At 43.0% G+C, this 20057-nt stretch overlaps 1 pseudogene; it reads right to left on the bottom strand.

Annotated features, from left to right (window-relative positions):
* The window catches only part of LOC123744701 (cyclic nucleotide-gated cation channel-like), a 37430-nt pseudogene extending 29134 nt beyond the window's left edge, over positions 1 to 8296 (bottom strand).
* Positions 8297 to 20057: the final 11761 nt, after the last annotated feature.

Genomic DNA, 20057 nt, shown 5'->3' with positions numbered 1-20057 from the left:
TCCCTGTGGCCTACTGAGGGCATGCTGGGCTGAGGAGAGTGGTTCTTCCCTGTCACCCGGGTAAGAGCCAACGGAAAGGACACCACGGCACTTTTGGACTCCGGGAGTATGATGACCTTGATCCGACCTGACTTTGCCCGGTCCCTGAACCTGACTGACACTGTGGCCATTACGTGCATAAACTGTGAGACCAAGGACTACCCTACCATACTCCTCCACCTACAGACCACAAAGGGACAACACACGGGACCAGTGGGAGTCGTCCCAAACCTGCCTGTGCCGGTCCTGATCAGACGGGATTTCCCGACGTACCGCCAACTGTGGACCAGTATGTCCGGAGATGTGTGGAACCGAGGTAACCAGAAGGGAGGAGGAAGTCAGAGAGGTGGGAGAGACACCAGAAGAAGGGATAAACTTGGTGGAACAGGTAGTAGACATGAGAGAGAGAGGATGGCAACCCTGTGGCCCCTGGTACAGGAACACATGCTGGAGGCCCAAGAGGCCCAAGCGAGGGTGTACAACAGAGGAACTTTTAGCCCGGAGACAAAGTGTTGGTGTTGGTGCCCACCTCAGAATGTAAGTTTTTGGCCCAGTTTTTGGCCCAGATTTAGCATGTGAATCTGCTAAAGAAATGGAATGCCTGTGACGTGCTCTACTCTATTTCCCAGAAGAAGGCTACCATAGAGACCGAGCCGGCGGAGGTGCCAATGGGGGAGCAGCTGAGCCAAGCTCAGAAGCAGGAACTGAGGGAGTTGGTCGGCCGAAACCTGGATGTGTTCTCCAGTGAACCAGGACACACCGATCTGGTACTGCACCGCATCATCACCAAACCCGGGAAAAAGGTGGAGTTGAGACCCTACCACATACCGGAAGCAAGGAGAGAGGCTGTCAGGACTGAGGTTTAAACGATGTTGGAAGCTGATATAATCGAAGAGCTAAGTAGTGAGTGGGGCAGCCCCATAGTGTTGGTGCCGAAACCAGACGGCACCATTCAATTCTGTAAGGATTTTAGGAAGGTAAATTAAATCTCAAAGTTCGACACCTACCTCATGCCCCGACTTGATGAACTAATAGAACGGCTAGGGACCGCCCGATTTATGAGAGTGAGTGGGAGGCACATCTAAACCAGGTGAGCGCAGTACCAACATCCCTAATAAACTTCCCCTTTGCATTCTATTTGTGCTACTGGTGCCTGTTTTGTCATTGAACTTGGTGATGTGGAAACCCCACACCCTTGATCTTGCTACAATGTAAAGTGCTGGTCCCATGTTTTATGAGCTGAAATGAAAAAATCCCAGAAATATTCCATATGCACAAAGATTATTTGTCTAAAATGTTGTGCACAAATTTGATTACATTCCTGTTAGTGAACATTTTATCCTTTGTCAAGATAACCCAGCCACTTGGCATATCAAGATGATTAAACATCATGATCATTACACAGCTGCACCCGCGGGATCGTCGGGGGGGATGAATGCTGAAATATATCCCATTTGTGGGGAAAAACTAATTCTGATTGGCTGGGCCTGGCTACCCAGTGGGTGGGTCTGGCTACCTCCCAGGCCCACCCATGGCTACACCACTGCCAGTCATGTGAAATCCATAGATTAGGGCCTAATGAATTTATATAAATTGACTGATTTCCTTATATGAACTGTAACTCAGCAAAGTACTTGAAATTGTTGCATGTTGCTTTTATATTTTTGTTCAGTATAAATAACATACAGTCCCTAACAGACTTTTAAAGGTGGAGCAAAATGCCTTGATTGTTAGCTGTCTAGCGCGTTGCTCTGAAAAATGCCTTGATTGTCAGCTGTCTAGCGCTGCTCTGAAAAATGCCTTGGATTAAATCCTGACCTACGTAAAACGACTCAGAAGTCTTACAACGTTCACAACAATAATGTTGTATAAAAGGAGAGAAGTGTGCTGCCATACCTGGCCACCAGGAGACACCAGTTGTAGAGCACAGCAGTCGAGATGATGAGGAGCCAGTGGTAATAGATATCATCAGCTGGAGATAATATCAACATACCTGGACTCTTACTGCAGGAAGGGGGGTGAGAGGAAGTGAGTGACAGAGAGGTGTAGGGAGAGAGAGAGAGCAAGAGGGGAAGAGTGGAATTGCTTGGCTGTGTTTGTCAGCTGACAGTGGTATGAAATGTCACTATTTCTAGTAAATCAGAAATTGGGTAATTATACGGAGTGTCATACGTGTGTATGTGATCGTTGTGGTCCGTGGGCTCAGCATCCGGTCGTGATTGGCTGATCCTGCTGGGCGGAGCCTGCAGATCGGGGCCTCGGAACCTTTCCAGGAACGAATCAGGTCTCTCTTGCTCCTCAACCAAACTCTTATGAGCCCACTCTCTCAAAGTCACCACCATGCTGACCAACCTGGAAACACACACACGTGTATATTAGGATATTGTGATATAACATTGTATTTTACTATGTTAGAAAATATTGACATATTATTTATACTGAAACAAAAATTATATAAACGCAGTTCATATAAGGAAATCAGTCAATTGAAATAATTTCATTAGGCCCGACTCTACGGATTTCATGACTGGGAAGGGGCGCAGCCATTGGTGGGCATTGGAGAGCATAGGCTCACCCACTGGGGAGCCAGGCTCAGCCAATCAGAATGAGTTTTTCCTCCAAAAAGGGCTTTACTACAGACAGAAATACTCCTCAGGATTTTTTAATTCAGCTCATGAAACATGGGACCAACACTTTACATGTTGCATCTCTATTTTTGTTCAGTGTATAAACATTATATATGAATATAACAGACAACATGGCAGTGTTTTCTGTGTCACCTGGACATGGCTCCTCTCCCTCTGAAGGAGTTTTGGGAGGTGAGTCCTCTCCGGTCAATGACAGCCATCCGTTGTAGTTCTGACGACGTGTCATCACACATAGACTGGGCTCTACACGCATACATGAAGGATAAAGAAATAAGTATGTGTGTGTGTGTGTGTGTGTGTGTGTACAGTACCAGTCAAACGTTTGGACACACCTACTCATTCCAGGGTTTTTCTTTATTTTTACAATTTCTATATTATAGAATAATAGTGAAGACATAAAAACTAAGAACACATATGGAATCATGTTGTAACCAAAAGAAGTGTTAATCAAAATATATTTTAGATTTTAGGTTCTTCAAAGTAGCCACCTTTTGCCTTGATGACAGCTTTGCACACTCAGAGGAAGGCTCCCAAAATGTTCAAAGACACAAGTCATAGACTGTTCTCTCTGCTACGACATGGCAAGCCATAAAGGAGCGCAAAGTCTACGTCCAAAAGGCTCCTTAACTTCTACTCCCAAGCTATGAGACTGCTGAACAGCTTCCACCCCCAAGCCATGAGACTGCTGAACAGCTTCTACCCCCAAGCCATCTTCCTGCTGAACAACTTCTACCCCCAAGCCATCAGACTGCTGAACAGCTTCTCCCCCCAAGCCATCAGACTGCTGAACAGCTTCTCCCCCCAAGCCATCAGACTGCTGAACAGCTTCTCCCCCCAAGCCATCAGACTGCTGAACAGCTTCTCCCCCAAGCCATCAGACTGCTGAACAGCTTCTACCCCCAAGCCATCAGACTGCTGAACAGCTTCTACCCCCAAGCCATCAGACTGCTGAACAGCTTCTACCGCCAAGCCATCAGACTGCTGAACAGCTTCTACCCCCAAGCCATGAGGCTGCTGAACAGCTTCTATCCCCAAGCCATGTGGCTGCTGAACAGCTTCTAACCCCAAGCCATCAGACTGCTGAACAGCTTCCACCCCCAAGCCATGTGGCTGCTGAACAATTAATCAAATGTCCACTGGGAAATTGTACATTGAACCCGCCCCCTACTAGACATCCTGCTAGTAGCTATGTTAAGCACCTGATAGACATCCTGTTAGTAGCTATGTTAAACACTTGATAGACATCCTGTTAGTAGCTATGTTAAACACCTGACCTGAGAGACATCCTGTTAGTAGCTATGTTAAACACCTGATAGACATCCTGTTAGTAGCTATGTTAAACACCTGATAGACATCCATTGGTCACTTGAATAATGTTTCATATTATTTTACTCATTTCATATAACATTACTCTAGCCAAGGCCATCCTCTTCAACTACTGCAGGATATAGTGCACTTTGCCACATTTTGTCATGTTAGAGCCTAAAATTAAAATGTTTTTTTTCCCCCCCTCATCAATCTACACACAATAGCCAAAAATGACAATGCAAAAACTGTTTTTTGGATTTTTTTGCTAATTGTTTTGCCAAAGAGTTCAATCTTGGTGTCATCAGACCAGAGAATCTTGTTTCTCATGGTCTTGGCAAACTCCAAGTGGGCTGTCATGTGCCTTTTACTTAGGAGTGGCTTCCGTCTGGCCACTCTACCATAAAGGCTTGATTGGTGGAGTGCTGCAGAGATTGTTGTCCTTCTGGAAGTTTCTTTCATTTCCACAGAGGAACTCTGGAGGTCTGTCAGAGTTTGTGCTTTTCCAAATAATTTTCAATCAATTGAATTTACCACAGGTGGACTCTAATCAAGTTGTGGAAACATCTCACCGATGATCAATGGAAACAGGATGCACCTGAGCTCAATTTCGAGTCTCATAGCAAAGGGTCTGAATATTCATGTAAATAAGGTATCTGTTTTTTATTCTTTATAAATGTTCTAACATTTCTTAAAACCTGTTTTCGCTTTGTCATTATGGGGTACTGTGTGATCCATTTTAGAATAAGGCTGTAACGTAGAAAAATGTGGTAAAAGTCAAAGGTTCTTGTCCTGTTGAAAAACAAATGATAGTACCACTAAGCCCAAACCAGATGGGATGGCGTATCGCTGCTGAATGCTGTAGTAGCCATGCTTAAGTGCACCTTGAATTCTATAAAAAAAAATAAAAAAAATCACAGACAGTGTCGCAAGCAAAGCACCCCCACACAATCACACCTCCTCCATGCTTTACGGTGGGAAATACACATGCAGACATCATCCGTTCAGCCACACCACATCTCACAAAGACACGGCAGTTGGAACTAAAAATCTCAAATTTGGACTCCAGACCAAAGGACAAATTTCCACCGGTCTAATGTCCATTACTCATGTTCCTTGGCCCAAGCAAATGTGTTCTTCATATTGGTGTCCTTTAGTCGTTTCTTTGCAGCAATTTGACCATGAAGGCCTGATTCACACAGTCTCATCTGAACAATTGATGTTGAGATGTGTCTGTTACTTGAACTTTGCAATTTCTGAGGCTGGTAACTATTGAATTTATCCTCTGCAGCAGAGGTAACTCTGGGTCTTCCATTCCTGTGGTGGTCCTCAGAGCCAGTTTCATCATAGCGCTTGATGTTTTTTGCAACTGCACTTAACTTTCAAAGTTCTTAAAATGTTCCATATTGACTGACCTTCATGTCCTAAAGTAATGGACTGTCATTTCTCTTTGATTATTTGAGCTGTTCTTGCCATAATATGGACTTGGTATTTTACCAAATAGGGCTATCGTCTGTATACCACTCATACCTTGTCACAACACAACTGATTGGCTCACACACATTAAGGAAAGAAATTCCACAAATTAACTTAAGGCACACCTGTTAATTGAAATGCATTCCAGGTGACTACCTCATGAAGCTGGTTGAGAGAATGCCAAGAGTGTGCAAAGGGTGTCTATTTGTTATCAAGGCAAAGGGTGGCTAGTTGAAGAATCTCAAATCTATTTTGATTTGTTTAACACTTTTTTGGTTACTACATGATGCTTATGTGTTATTTCATAGCTTTGATGTAGAAAATAGTAAACATATAATAACTCTTGAATGAGTAGGTGTTCTAAAACTCAACCAGTAGTGTACATGGCTCGTCCTAATATTTATAGATTTCTTAATGGCATTATTTTAGATGTGTATTTGTAACAGAGTAGGCCAGAAGGCTAAACTGGAAAACCTAACCTCTATGAAAATAAAAAGATGGCGGCGCCGCAAAAGTTCTTCTGTGCTTCTGGGTGTTTATTTACATAGTGATTCCAGAAACAAAAACAACAGTACTGCCATCAACCGTATACCTTATGGGACAGCTAAAAACAATGCTGCCCCACCCGCAGTTCAATCCAAAATGACTTCTCATGAACTGAAAGAGAGGCTCCTTTTGTAGGGGTAGCCCCTCCCCTCAGAACAATTAACACTAATTAATTAAGCAATTACTTATTCAAATCTACATTTTCCATTTAACTAAACATACTAAAGTATATACATTGGAACACATTTTTTATGAAACAATATCCCAATATAACATTTACAAAATTACATCACTGCTGACATAGTGTCTTTCAATACTCTCAATTTACATTAATGAGCCATTCGGGACAGGCACTACAAAGTCAGCCCATTCCCTTAGCTCGGGTCCTTATCCAGCATACCCGGAAGCTACAGAGATGGAGAGAGAGAGGAACAGAACAAACAAACAACGTGCTCATCCATAACATCTAAGTATAATAAATATTTCTTATATTAAATATGTACACTTGTCTGTTTATTTCTTTATACCATAACCGGTTACTGATGTAAGTGTGAAATGTATGTACTAAGATAGAAAAGTTAACTTGTGTGTCGACCCATATTGTTAACTTATCTGATAACGGAGCAGGGAGGAGTGATGAATGTGTACGTGGGTTAAAGTACCAAATGCTGCCTGCGGCCAGTGACGGACTTCTACGTCACAGTATTGTTGTGAATTGTTAGATATTACTGTATTGTTGGAGGTAGGAACACCAGCATTTCACTGTTGGAGCTAGGAACACCAGCATTTCACTGTTGGAGCTAGGAACACCAGCATTTCACTGTTGGAGCTAGGAACACCAGCATTTCACTGTTGGAGTTAGGAACACCAGCATTTCACTGTTGGAGCTAGGAACACCAGCAGTTCACTGTTGGAGCTAGGAACACTGCCATTTCACTGTTGGAGCTAGGAACACCAGCATTACACTGTTGGAGCTAGGAACACCAGCATTACACTGTTGGAGCTAGGAACACCAACATTACACTGTTGGAGCTAGGAACACCAGCATTTCACTGCACTCAAAATAACATCTGCTAAATATGTGTATGTGACCAATAAAATGTGGTTTTATTTTATTTTATTTGAGCCAAGTCAGCGGTGGAATGCAGGGTGGTGTGCTGCTGGTAAATAAGTGTGTGTGTGTTCATACCGACTCAGGTTGCTGTCTGCTCTCTCACATTCCTCGTCCAGCCATGTCTTCACTGACAGCCTCTGAGACGCCAGCTCAGTGCCCTCACCCAACACCTGCCCCGTCATCTAGACACACAGGTTGAAGGTCAGCCAGGACATGGATTATCCAGAAACATAACCAATTGTAACCAACAAGCTGCCATCACCATGGAGACAACCTTGGAAACCATAGCAACCGCCTGGTCACAGACACAAAGAATAGGATGAGTAACGAAAGAGCGAAAGGGAGAGGGGGGGAGGGGGAGAGAGAGAGGGGGGAAGGGAGAGAGGAGAGGGGGGAAGGGAGAGAGGAGAGGGGGGGGGAAGGGAGAGGAGAGAGGGGGGGAAAGGGAGAGGGGAGAGAGGGGGGGAAAGGGTGAGAAGGGGGAAAGGGTGAGAAGGGGGGAAAGGGAGAGAAGGAGGGGGGGAAAGGGAGAGAAGGAGGGGGGGAAAGGGAGAGAAGGAGGGGGGAAAGGGAGAGAAGGAGGGGGGAAAGGGAGAGAAGGAGGGGGAAAGGGAGAGAAGGAGAGAGGGGGAAAGAGGGAGAGAGAGGGGGAGAAGGAGAGAGGAGAGGGAGAGAACGAGAGAGAGAGGGGGAAAGGGAGAGAGGAGAAAATGAGAGGGTGAGAACGAGAGAGGAAAGAGAGCGTGAGGGAGAGAAAGGGAGATGGAGAGAGACAGAGGTAAAGATGAAAGGACTAGCGGGATGAAATGAGGAACCCTAGACAAATACCTTAACTAAAATTTGGTATTTTTCAGGCACTCACCTTTATGTTGTCTTCCTTCTGTCTGTGTAGAATGCTAGACACTACATCGTCCCATCCCAGCCAGTCAACCAGCCACACAACCTCAAAACCAACTCACTGTGTACTAACATTGAGTAGTAAACCACAGACTAAATCATCTGTCTCTCCAAAGCTGTGTGAATGTGTGTTGTGTTGAAAAAGTGTGTCAGTTGTTTAGATGCTATAGAGGTCTGCCTATGTGTCAGTCTGCCCCTGAATGCAACAGGTTATTACTGTGAAATCCAAACACAGACAGATGGAGGGAGGAGGGGAGAGATGAGAGGGAGGAGGGGAGAGATGGAAGGATGGAGAGATGTAGAGGGAGGAGGGGAGAGATGGAAGGATGGAGAGACGGAGAGATGTAGCGAGTGGGAAGAGCTGAGAGCAAATGAGAGGGTAATCATATGCCACTCCAAACAGAAACACACCACACGCCTCCCTTCATCTCAGTTCAACTTAGACAAATGCTTTCTCTCTCCCCATCCCTCTCTCTTCATCCCTCTCTCTCCATCGCCCCATGTCCTTTGAGTGGTGGTCTTCCAACGTTCTGTCTGTGTGTTCAACCCCCTGCCAGCTCCTTTCCTATTGTACCATGAGCTCATCATTATTCAGGAAGCGTGTTTGAAGTGTGTGAAGTGCACAGAACGTTTGGTAATGTGTGTGAGTGTTCTGTTTCATGTTCAGATCTGCTGATTAATACATGGTTCTAAGAGAGATACAGGAAGCTCATTATTACATGGTTCTAAGAGAGATACAGGTAGCTGATTAACTTCCTTGGGCTAGGTGGGACGCTTGCGTCCCACCTAGTCAACAGCCAGTGGAATCGCGTGGCGCGAAATACAAATACCTCAAATTCTATAACTTCAATTTCTCAAACATATTACTATTTTACACCATTTTAAAGACAAGACTCTTGTTAATATAACCACATTGTCCGATTTCAAAAAGGCTTTACAGCGAAAGCAAAACATTAGATTATGTCAGGAGAGTACCCTGCCAAAAATAATCACACAGCCATTTTCAAATCAAGTATATATGTCACAAAAAACAAAACCACAGCTAAATGCAGCACTAACCTTTGATGATCTTCATCAGATGACACTCCTAGGACATTATGCTATACAATACATGCATGTTTTGTTCAATAAAGTTCATATTTATATCAAAAACCAGCTTTTACATTAGCATGTGATGTTCAGAACTAGCATACCCACCGCAAACTTCCGGTGAATTTACTAAATTACTCATGATTAACATTCACAAAATACATAACAATTACTTTAAGAATTATAGATACAGAACTCCTTTATGCAATCGCTGTGTCAGATTTTAAAATAGCTTTTCGGCGAAAGCACATTTTGCAATATTCTGAGTAGATAGCCCGGCCATCACGGCTAGCTAATTTGACACCCACCAAGTTTGGCCCTCACCAAACTCAGATTTACTATAAAAATTGAGAATTCTCATGAATGCACTTCTCAGTCTCACTGTTCCCAGGCTGACCACTCACAAACAGAGCTGCTGTACTTCGCCCAGAGACTGCAGACACCCCATTACACTTTCTGGCGCATTCTGAGAGCCAATGGAAGCCTTAGAAAATGTCACGTTACAGCAGAGATGCTGTATTTTTGATAGAGATGCAACTGAAGGACAACAAATTGTCAGACAGGACACTTCCTGTATGGAATCTTCTCATGTTTTGGCCTTCCATATGAGTTCTGTTATACTCACAGACAACACTCTAAAGTTTCTAAAACTGTTTGAATGGTTTCTATCCAAATCTACTAATTATATGCATATTCTCGTTTCTGGGCAAGAGTATTTAGGTAACTGATTATTACATGGTTCTAAGAGAGATACAGGTAGCTGATTAATACATGGTTCTAAGAGAGATACAGGTAACTGATTATTACATTGTTCTAAGAGAGATACAGGTAGTTGATTAATGCATGGTTATATTAGAGATACAGGTAACTGATAAATACATGGTTCTAAGAGAGATACAGGTAGCTGATTAATACATGGTTCTAAGAGAGATACAGGTAACTGATTATTACATTGTTCTAAGAGAGATACAGGTAGTTGATTAATGCATGGTTATATTAGAGATACAGGTAGCTGATTACATGGTTATATTAGAGATACAGGTAACTGATTATTACATGGTTCTAAGAGAGATACAGGAAGCTGATTATTACATGGTTCTAAGAGAGATACAGGTAACTGAGTAATACATGGTTCTACGAGAGATACAGGTAACTAATTATTACATGGTTCTAAGAGAGATACAGGTAGCTGATTAATACATGGTTATATTAGAGATACAGGTTGCTGATTACATGGTTATATTAGAGATACAGGTAACTGATTATGACATGGTTCTAAGAGAGATACAGGTAGCTGATTATTACATGGTTATATTAGAGATACAGGTAACTGATTAATACATGGTTCTAAGAGAGATACAGGAAGATGATGATTACATGGTTATATTAGAGATACAGGTAACTGATTAATACATGGTTCAAAAACAAGGACTATTCTAAGTGACCCCAAACTTTTGAATGGTAGTGTATATGAATATAGTAGTAGTTATATATGTAGTATATATGAATATAGTAGTAGTTATATATTGTGGCAGACCAGGGGGTTTGGTCAAGACGTTTACACAGATCAGACACAGACAGAGTAGGATTAGTTCGGTTTCAAGGGTGTTTATTTAAATAATAAATCAAAAAGAAAAGAATAGGTCTCCCCCATGAGACCCTCTTCGGGATACTGTCTTCTGGGCTCTGGGTCTTGCTGTATCCTGTCGGGAACAAAAACTGAACTCCCTCCTCATACCTCTGCAACTGCCCCCAACTATACGGGAGTCCATTCTTCCCCCACCCTCCCTTGTGTGCTGCCCTTCTGGCAGCTTTATGGGCCTTGCACAGCTGGTGAGCAATCAGCCCTTGATTACTCACCAACTCCCAATCAGCCCCAATTTGTCCTGGCCGGAGAGCCTGTCGAGACCTGGCACGTCCAGCAGATCGCCTCGTGATGTATACTCCATCTGTCACCAGGCCTCGACGAGTCTCCCCCCTGGTGGCTGACCTGTTGTATGCCACAATATGTAGTGTATGTGAATATAGTTGAAGTTAGATATGTAGTGTATATGCATATAGTTGTAGTTATATATGTAGTGTATATGAATATAGTAGTAGTGTTTATATGTAGTGTATATGAATATAGTAGTAGTTATATATGTAGTATATATGAATATAGTAGTAGTTATAAATGCTGTATATATGAATATAGTAGTAGTGTATATATGAATATAGTAGTTGTTATATTTGTTATATATATGAATATGGTAGTAGCGTATATATGAATATAGTAGTAGTGTGTATATATGTGGTGTATATGACTATAGTAGTAGTTATATACAGTTGAAGTTGGAAGTTTACATACGCTTAGGTTGGAGTCATTAAAACTTGTTTTTCAACCATACCACACATTTCTTGTTAACAAACTATAGTTTAGGCAAGTCGGATAGGACATCTACTTTGTGCATGACACAAGTAATCTTCCCAACAATTGTTTACAGACAGATTATTTCACTTATAATTCATTGTATCACAATTCCAGTGGGTCAGAAGTTTAAATACACTAAGTTGACTGTGCCTTTAAACAGCTTGGAAAATTCCAGAAAATGTTGTCATGTCTTTAGAAGCTTCTGATAAGCTAATTGACATCGTTTGAGTCAATTGGAGGTGTACCTGTGGATGTATTTCAAGGCCTACCTTCAAACTCAGCGCATCTTTGCTTGACATCATGGGAAAATCAAAAGAAATCAGCCATGACCTCCACAAGTCTGGTTCATCCTTGGGAGCAATTTCCAAATGCCTGAAGGTACCACGTTCCTCTATACAAACAATAGTATGCAAGTATAAACACCATGGGACCACACAGCTGTCATACAGCTCAGGAAGGGGACACGTTCTGTCTCCTGGAGATGAATGTACTTTGGTGTGAAAAGTGCAAATCAATCCCAGAACAACAGCAGAGGACCTTGTGAAGATGCTGGAGGAAACAGGTACAAAAGTATCTATATCCACAGTAAAACGAGTCCTATATCAACATAACCTGAAAGGCCGCTCAGCAAGGAAGAAGCCTCTGCTCCAAAACCGACATAAAAAAGCCAGACTACGGTTCGCAACTGCACATGGGGAGAAAGATCGTACTTTTTTGGATAAATGCCCTCTGGTCTGATGAAACAAAAATAGAACTGTTTGGCAATAATGACCATCGTTATGTTTGGAGGAAAAAGGGGGAGGCTTGCAAGCCAAAGAACACCATTCCAACCGTGAAGCATGGTGGTGGCAGCATCATGTTGTGGGGTGCTTTGCTGCAGGAGGGACTGGTGCACTTCACAAAATAGATGGCATCATGAGGACGGAAAATGATGTGGATATATTAAAGCAACATCTCAAGACATCAGTCAGAAAGTTAAATCTTGGTCGCAAATGGGTCTTCCAAATGGACAATGACCCCAAGCATACTTCCAAAGTTGTGGCAAAATGGCTTAAGGACAACACAGTAAAGGTATTGGAGTGGCCATCACAAAGCCCTGACCTCAATCCCATAGAATATTTGTGGGCAGAACTGAAAAAGCATGTGTGAGCAAGGAGGCCGACAAACCTGACTCAGTTACACTGTCAGGAGGAATGGGCCAAAATTCACCCAACTTATTGTGGGAAGCTTGTGGATGGCTACACAAAACATTTGACACAATTTAAAGGCAATGCAACCAAATACTAATTGAATGTATGTAAACTTCTGAACCCACTGGGAATGTGTTGAAAGAAATAAAAGCTGAAAAAAAATAATTCTCTCTAGTATTATTCTGACATTTCACATTCTTAAAATAAAGTGGTGATTCTAACTGACCTAAAACAGAGCATTTTTACTGGGATTAAATGTCAGGAATTGTGAAAAACTGAGTTTAAATGTACTTGGCTAAGGTGTATGTAAACTTCCGACTTCAACTGTATGTAGTGTATATGAAGATAGTAGTAGTTATATACATACAGTACCAGTCAAAAGTTTTAGAACACCTATTCATTCCAGGGTTTTTCTTTATTTTTACTTTTTCTACATTGAAGAATAATAGTGAACACATCAAAACTATGAAATAACACATATGGAATCATATCAAAAACAAATCAAAATATATTTTATTTTTGATATTCTTCAAAGTAGCCACCCTTTGCCTTGATGACAGCTTTGCACACTCTTAGCATTCTCTCAACCAGCTTCACCTGGAATGATTTTCCAACTGTCTTGAAGGAGTTCCAACAAATGCTGAGCACTGCTTTTCCTCTGTGTGACACAGTCAACAACACAGAGTTACACATGGAGTAAACAATAAACAAGTCAATGACACGGTAGAAGAAAAAAAAAGTCTATATACAGTGTGTGCAAAAGGCATGAGGAGGTAGGCAATAAATAGGCCATAGGAGCGAATAATTACAATTTAGCAGATTAACACTGGAGTGATAAATGAGCATATGATGATGTGCAAGTAGAAATACTGGTGTGCAAAAGAGCAGAAAAGTAAATAAAATAACAGTATGGGGATGAGGTAGGTAGATTGGGTAGGCAATTTACAGATGGACTATGTACAGCTGCAGCGATCGGTTAGCAACTCAGGTAGTTGATGTTTAAAGTTGGTGAGGGAAATAAAAGTCTCCAACTTAAGCGATTTTTGCAATTCATTCCAGTCACTGGCAGCAGAGAACTGGAAGGATTGGGCTGGGTGGCAGTATTGAGTAGCTTGGATGAATAAGGTGCCCAGAGTAAACTTCCTGCTACTCAGGCCCAGAAGCTACAATATGCAAATTATTAGTAGATTTGGATAGAAAACACTCTGAAGTTTCTAAAACTGTTTGATGTCTGTGAGTATAACAAAACTCAAATGGCAGGCAAAAACCTGAGAAAAAATCCAACCAGGAAGTGGGAAATCTGAGGTTTGTAGTTTTTGAAGTATTGGCTTATCCAATATACAGTGTCTGTGGGGTCATATTGCACTTCCTAAGGCTTCCACTAGATGTCAACAGTCTTTAGAACCTTGTTTGAGGCTTCTTCTGTGAAGTGGGGGAGAATAAGATCTGATTGAGAGGTCTGCTAAGAAGGGCATGAGCTTCAGTCATGCGCGCACCTGTGAGAGGTAGTTGAGTTCCATTGCATTTCTAAAGACAAAGGAATTCTCCGGTTGAAACCTTATTGAATATTTATGATAAAAACATCCTAAAGATTGATCATTCTGATGAAGATCAAAGGTAAGTGAATATTTATAATGGTATTTCTGACTTTGTTGACTCCAACATGGCTTATTTTTGTGTCTGAGCGCCGCACTCAGATTATTGCATGGTGTGCTTTTTTGAAATCTGACACAGCGGTTGCATTAAGGAGAAGTTTATCTAAAGTTCCATGCATAACACTTGTATTTTCATCCACATTTATGATGAGTATTTCTGTAAATTGATGTGGCACTCTGCAAAATCACTGGATGTTTTGGAGGCAAAACATTACTGAACATAACGCACCACTGTAAACTGAGAGTTTTGAATATAAATATGAACTTTATCGAACAAAACATACATGTATTGTGTAACATGAAGTCCTATGAGTGTCATCTGATGAAGATCATCAAAGGTTAGTGATTCATTTTATCTCTATTTCTGCTTTTTGTGACTCCTCTCTTTGGCTGGAAAAATGGCTGTGTTTTTCTGTGACTAGTTGCTGACCTAACATAATCATTTGGTGTGCTTTCATAGTAATGCATTTTTTAAATCGGACACTGGTGGGATTAACAACAAGGTTATCTTTAATCAGGTCTTGCCGTGTAGTTCTGGGCTGATCCCTCACCTTCCTCATGATCAATGATGCCCCACGAGGTGAGATCTTGCATGGAGCCCCAGACCGAGGGTGATTGACCGTCATCTTGAACTTCTTCCATTTTCTAATAATTGCGCCAACAGTTGTTGCCTTCTCACCAAGCTGCTTGCCTATTGTCCTGTAGCCCATCCCAGCCTTGTGCAGGTCTACAATTTTATCCCTGATGTCCTTACACAGCTCTCTGGTCTTGGCCATTGTGGAGCGGTTGGAGTCTGTTTGATTGAGTGTGTGGACAGGTGTCTTTTATACAGGTAACGAGTTCAAACAGGTGCAGTTAATACAGGTAATGAGTGGAGTACAGGAGGGCTTCTTAAAGAAAAACTAACAGGTCTGTGAGAGCCGGAATTCTTACTGGTTGGTAGGTGATCAAATACTTATGTCATGCAATAAAATGCAAATTAATTACTTAAAAATCATACAATGTGATTTTTCTGGATTTTTGTTTTAGATTCTGTCTCTCACAGTTGAAGTGTACCTATGATAACAATTACAGACCTCTACATGCTTTGTAAGTAGGAAAACCTGCAAAATCGGCAGTGTATCAAATACTTGTTCTCCCCACTGTACAGGTCGCAGTGGTGGGTGGTATAAGGTGATTTGGTAACAAAACGGATGGCACTGTGATAGACTGCATCCAGTTTGCAGAGTAGAGTAATTGAAGCTATTTTGTAGATGACATCGCCGAAGTCGACGATCGGTAGGATAGTCAGTTTTACTAGGGTAAGTTTGGCGGAGTGAGTGAAGGAGGCTTTGTTGCGAAATAGAAAGCCGATTCTAGATTTGATTTTGGATTGGAGATGTTTAATATGAGTCTGGAAGGAGAGTTTACAGAAAAAGTTCACAAAAAGCATAACAATTATTTTAAGAATTATAGATATAGAACTCCTTTGTGCAATCGAGGTGTCCGATTTTAAAATAGCTTTTCGGTGAAAGCACATTTTGCAATATTCTGAGTACATAGCCCAGCCATCACGGCTAGCTATTTAGACACCCACCAAGTTTAGCCCTGACCAAACTCCCATTTACTATTACAAAAGTTTGATTACCTTTGATGTTCTTCGTCAGAATGCACTCCCAGGACTGCTACTTCAATAACAAATGTTGGTTTGGTCCAAAATAATCCATCGTTATATCCAAATAGCGGCGTTTTGTTCGTGTGTTCAAGACACTATCCGAAGTGTAAATAAGGGTCACGAGCATGGCACAATTCGTAACTTGCCGGGTGTCTAAATAGCTAGCCCGTGATGCCTGGGCTATGTACTTAGAATATTGCAAAATGTGCTTTCACCAAAAGCTATTTTAAAATCGGACATATCGAGTGCATAGAGGAGTTCTGTATCTATAATTCTTAAAATAATTGTTATGCTTTTTGTGAACGTTTATCGTGTGTAATTTAGTAAATTCTTAGTGAATTCGCCGGAAGTTTGCGGGGGTATGCTAGTTCTGAACGTCACATGCTAATGTAAAAAGCTGGTTTTTGATATAAATATGAACTTGATTGAACAAAACATGCATGTATTGTATAACATAATGTCCTAGGTTTGTCATCTGATGAAGATCATCAAAGGTTAGTGCTGCATTTAGCTGTCTTCTGGGTTTTTGTGACATTATATGCTAGCTTGAAAAATGGGTGTCTGATTATTTCTGGCTTGGTACTCTGCTGACATAATCTAATGTTTTGCTTTCGTTGTAAAGCCTTTTTGAAATCGGACAGTGTGGTTAGATAAAGGAGAGTCATCTTTAAAATGCTGTGAAATAGTCATATGTTTGAAAAATTGAAGTTTTTGTATTTTTGAGGAATTTGTAATTCGCGCCACGCCTATCATTGGATATTGGAGCAGGTGTTCCGCTAGCGGAACGTCTAGATGTAAGAGGTCCAAAGAAGGGCCAGAAGGATACAGAATGGTGTTGTCTGCGTAGAGGTGTATTAGTCAGGGTATTAGTCAGGGAATCGCCCACAGCAAGAGCGACATCATTGATATATACAGAGAAAAGAGTCGGCCCAAGAATTGAACCCTGTGGTACCCCCATAGAGACGGCCAGAGGTCCGGACAACATACCCTCCGATTTGACACACTGAACTCTGTCTGCAAAGTAGTTGGTGAACCAGGCGAGGCAGTCATTAGAAAAACCAAGGCTATTGAGTCTGCCGATAAGAATACGGTGATTGACAGAGTCGAAAGCCTTGGCCAGGTCAATGAAGACGGCTGCACAGCACTGTCTTTTATTGATGGCGGTTATGATATCATTTAGTACCTTGAGCATGGCTGAGGTGCACCCGTGACCGGCTCGGAAACCGGATTGCACAGCGGAGAACTGTGGGATTCAAAATGGTCAGTGATCTGTTTATTAACTTGGCTTTCAAAGACTTTAGATAGGCAGGGCAGGATGGAAATAGGTCTGTAACAGTTTGGGTGTAGGGTGTCACCCCCTTCGAAGAGGGGGATGACCGCGGCAGCTTTCCAATCTTTAGGGATCTCGACAATACAAAAGAGAGGTTGAACAGGCTGGTAATAGGGGTTGCAACAATGGCGCCGGATAGTTTTAGAAAGAGAGGTTAGAGATTGTCTAGCCCAGCTGATTTGTACTGGTCCAGGTTTTGCAGCTCTTTCAGAACATCTGCTATCTGGATTTGGGTGAAGGAGACACTGGGGAGGCTTGCGCGAGTAGCTGCGGGGGGTGGGGGGGGGGCTGTTGGCCGGGTTTGGAGTAGCCAGGAGGAAGGCATGGCCAGCCGTTGAGAAATGCTTGTTGAAATTTTCGATTGTCATGGATTTATCGGTGGTGACCGTGTTACCTAGCTTCAGTGCAGTGGGCAGGTGGGAGGAGGTGCTCTTGTTCTCCATGGACTTTACAGTGTCCCAAAACTTTTTGGAGTTAGAGCTACAGGATGCACATTTCTGCTTGAAGAAGCTAGCCTTTGCTTTCCTGACTCACACCCTGACATCTCACACCCTGATCTGTTTCACCTGTCTTTGTGCTTGTCTCCACCCCCCTCCAGATGTCACGCATCTACCCCATTATCCTCAGTGTATTTATACCTGTGTTCTGTTTGTATGTTGCCAGTTCGTTTTGTGAAATCTACCAGAGTTTTCTGTCTGCCCTTACCCTGCCTGCCGTTCTGTACCTGAGCCTGCCTGCCGTTCTGTACCTGAGCCTGCCTGCCGTTCTGTACCTGAGCCTCCCTGCCGTTCTGTACCTGACTCACACTCTATAGAGAACCACTGGCTTTGGAGCTATAGAGAACCACTGTGTTTAGAGCAATAGAGAAGCACTGGATTTGGAGCTACAGAGAACCACTGGCTTTGGAGCTATAGGGAACCACTGGCTTTGGAGCTACAGAGAACCACTGGCTTTGGAGCTACAGAGAACCACTGGCTTTGGAGCTACAGAGAACCACTGGCTAGGTAGCTACAGAGAACCCCTGTGTTTAGAGCTACAGAGAACCACTGGCTTTGGAGCTACAGAGAACCACTGGCTTTGGAGCTATAGGGAACCACTGGCTTTGGAGCTATAGGGAACCACTGGCTTTAGAGCTACAGAGAACCACTGGCTTTGGAGCTATAGAGAACCACTGGCTTTGGAGCTACAGAGAACCACTGGCTTACAGAGAACCACTGGCTTTGGAGCTACAGAGAACCACTGGCTTTGGAGCTATAGAGAACCACTGTGTTTAGAGCTATAGAGAACCACTGGCTTTGGAGCTACAGAGAACCACTGGCTTTGGAGCTACAGAGAACCACTGGCTTTGGAGCTATAGAGAACCACTGGCTTTGGAGCTACAGAGAACCACTGGCTTTGGAGCAACAGAGAACCACTGGCTTTGGAGCAACAGAGAACCACTGGCTTTGGAGCAACAGAGAACCACTGGCTTTGGAGCAACAGAGAACCACTGGCTTTGGAGTTATAGAGAACCACTGTGTTTAGAGCTATAGAGAAGCACTGGCTTTGGAGCTATAGAGAAGCACTGGCTTTGGAGCTATAGAGAAACACTGGCTTTGGAGCTATAGGGAACCACTGGCTTTGGAGCTACAGAGAAGCACTGGCTTTGGAGCTATAGAGAACCACTGGCTTTGGAGCTACAGAGAAACACTGTGTTTACGGTTTATTAACTGAGAGTTCCTAGTGAATCACAGATCACACAGTAGAACAGACACTATAAAGCCACTCCGTTCCATCTGTCTTGTCACCTTGAAGCAGGAGATATTGGAGCTCTTCCTGGCTCCAGTCAGGGTTCTGTTGACCCAGTTGATGATGAGGTCATCGTTAGCAGCCTCTCCATCTCAAGGTCCTCCAGAATATTCAGAGTGTATCTGAGGTGATCTATTAGTCAGGTCTGATAGAGGAGCAGGAGGGGGTGATCTATTAGTCAGGTCTGATAGAGGTGCAGGAAGTGGTTATCTATTAGTCAGGTCTGATAGAGGAGCAGGAGGGGCTGATCTATTAGTCATGCCTGATAGAGGAGCAGGAGGGGGTGATCTATTAGTAAGGTCTGACAGAGGATTAGGAGGGGGTGACCTATTAGTCAGGTCTGACAGAGGAGCAGGAGGAGGTGATCTATTAGTCAGGTCTGACTGAGGAGCAGTAGGAGGTGATCTATTAGTCAGGCCTGATAGAGGAGCAGGAGGGGGTGATCTATTAGTCAGGTCTGACAGAGGAGCAGGAGGGGGTGATCTATTAGTCAGGCCTGACAGAGGAGCAGGAGGGGGTGATCTGTTAGACAGGCCTGATAGAGGAGCAGGAGGGGGTGATCAATTAGTCAGGTCTGATAGAGGAGCAGGAGGGAGTGATCTATTAGTCAGGTCTGATAGAGGAGCAGGAGGGGGTGATCTATTAGTCAGGTCTGACAGAAGAGCAGGAGGGGTGATCTATTAGTCAGGTCTGACTAAGGAGCAGGAGGAGGTGATCTATTATCCAGGCCTGATAGAGGAGCAGGAGGGGGTGATCTATTAGTCAGGCCTGATAGAGGAGCAGGAGGGGGTGATCTATTAGTCAGGCCTGATAGAGGAGCAGGAGGGGGTGATCCATTAGTGAGGCCTGATAGAGGAGCAGGAAGGTGTGATCTATTAGACAGGCCTGATAGAGGAGCAGGAGGGGGTGATCTATT

Source organism: Salmo salar, chromosome ssa09 (genome assembly GCF_905237065.1).
Source record: "Salmo salar chromosome ssa09, Ssal_v3.1, whole genome shotgun sequence".
NCBI lineage: Eukaryota > Metazoa > Chordata > Actinopteri > Salmoniformes > Salmonidae > Salmo > Salmo salar.
Note: the sequence above shows the minus strand (reverse complement) of the source record. Positions and strands in the feature narration are given on the sequence as shown.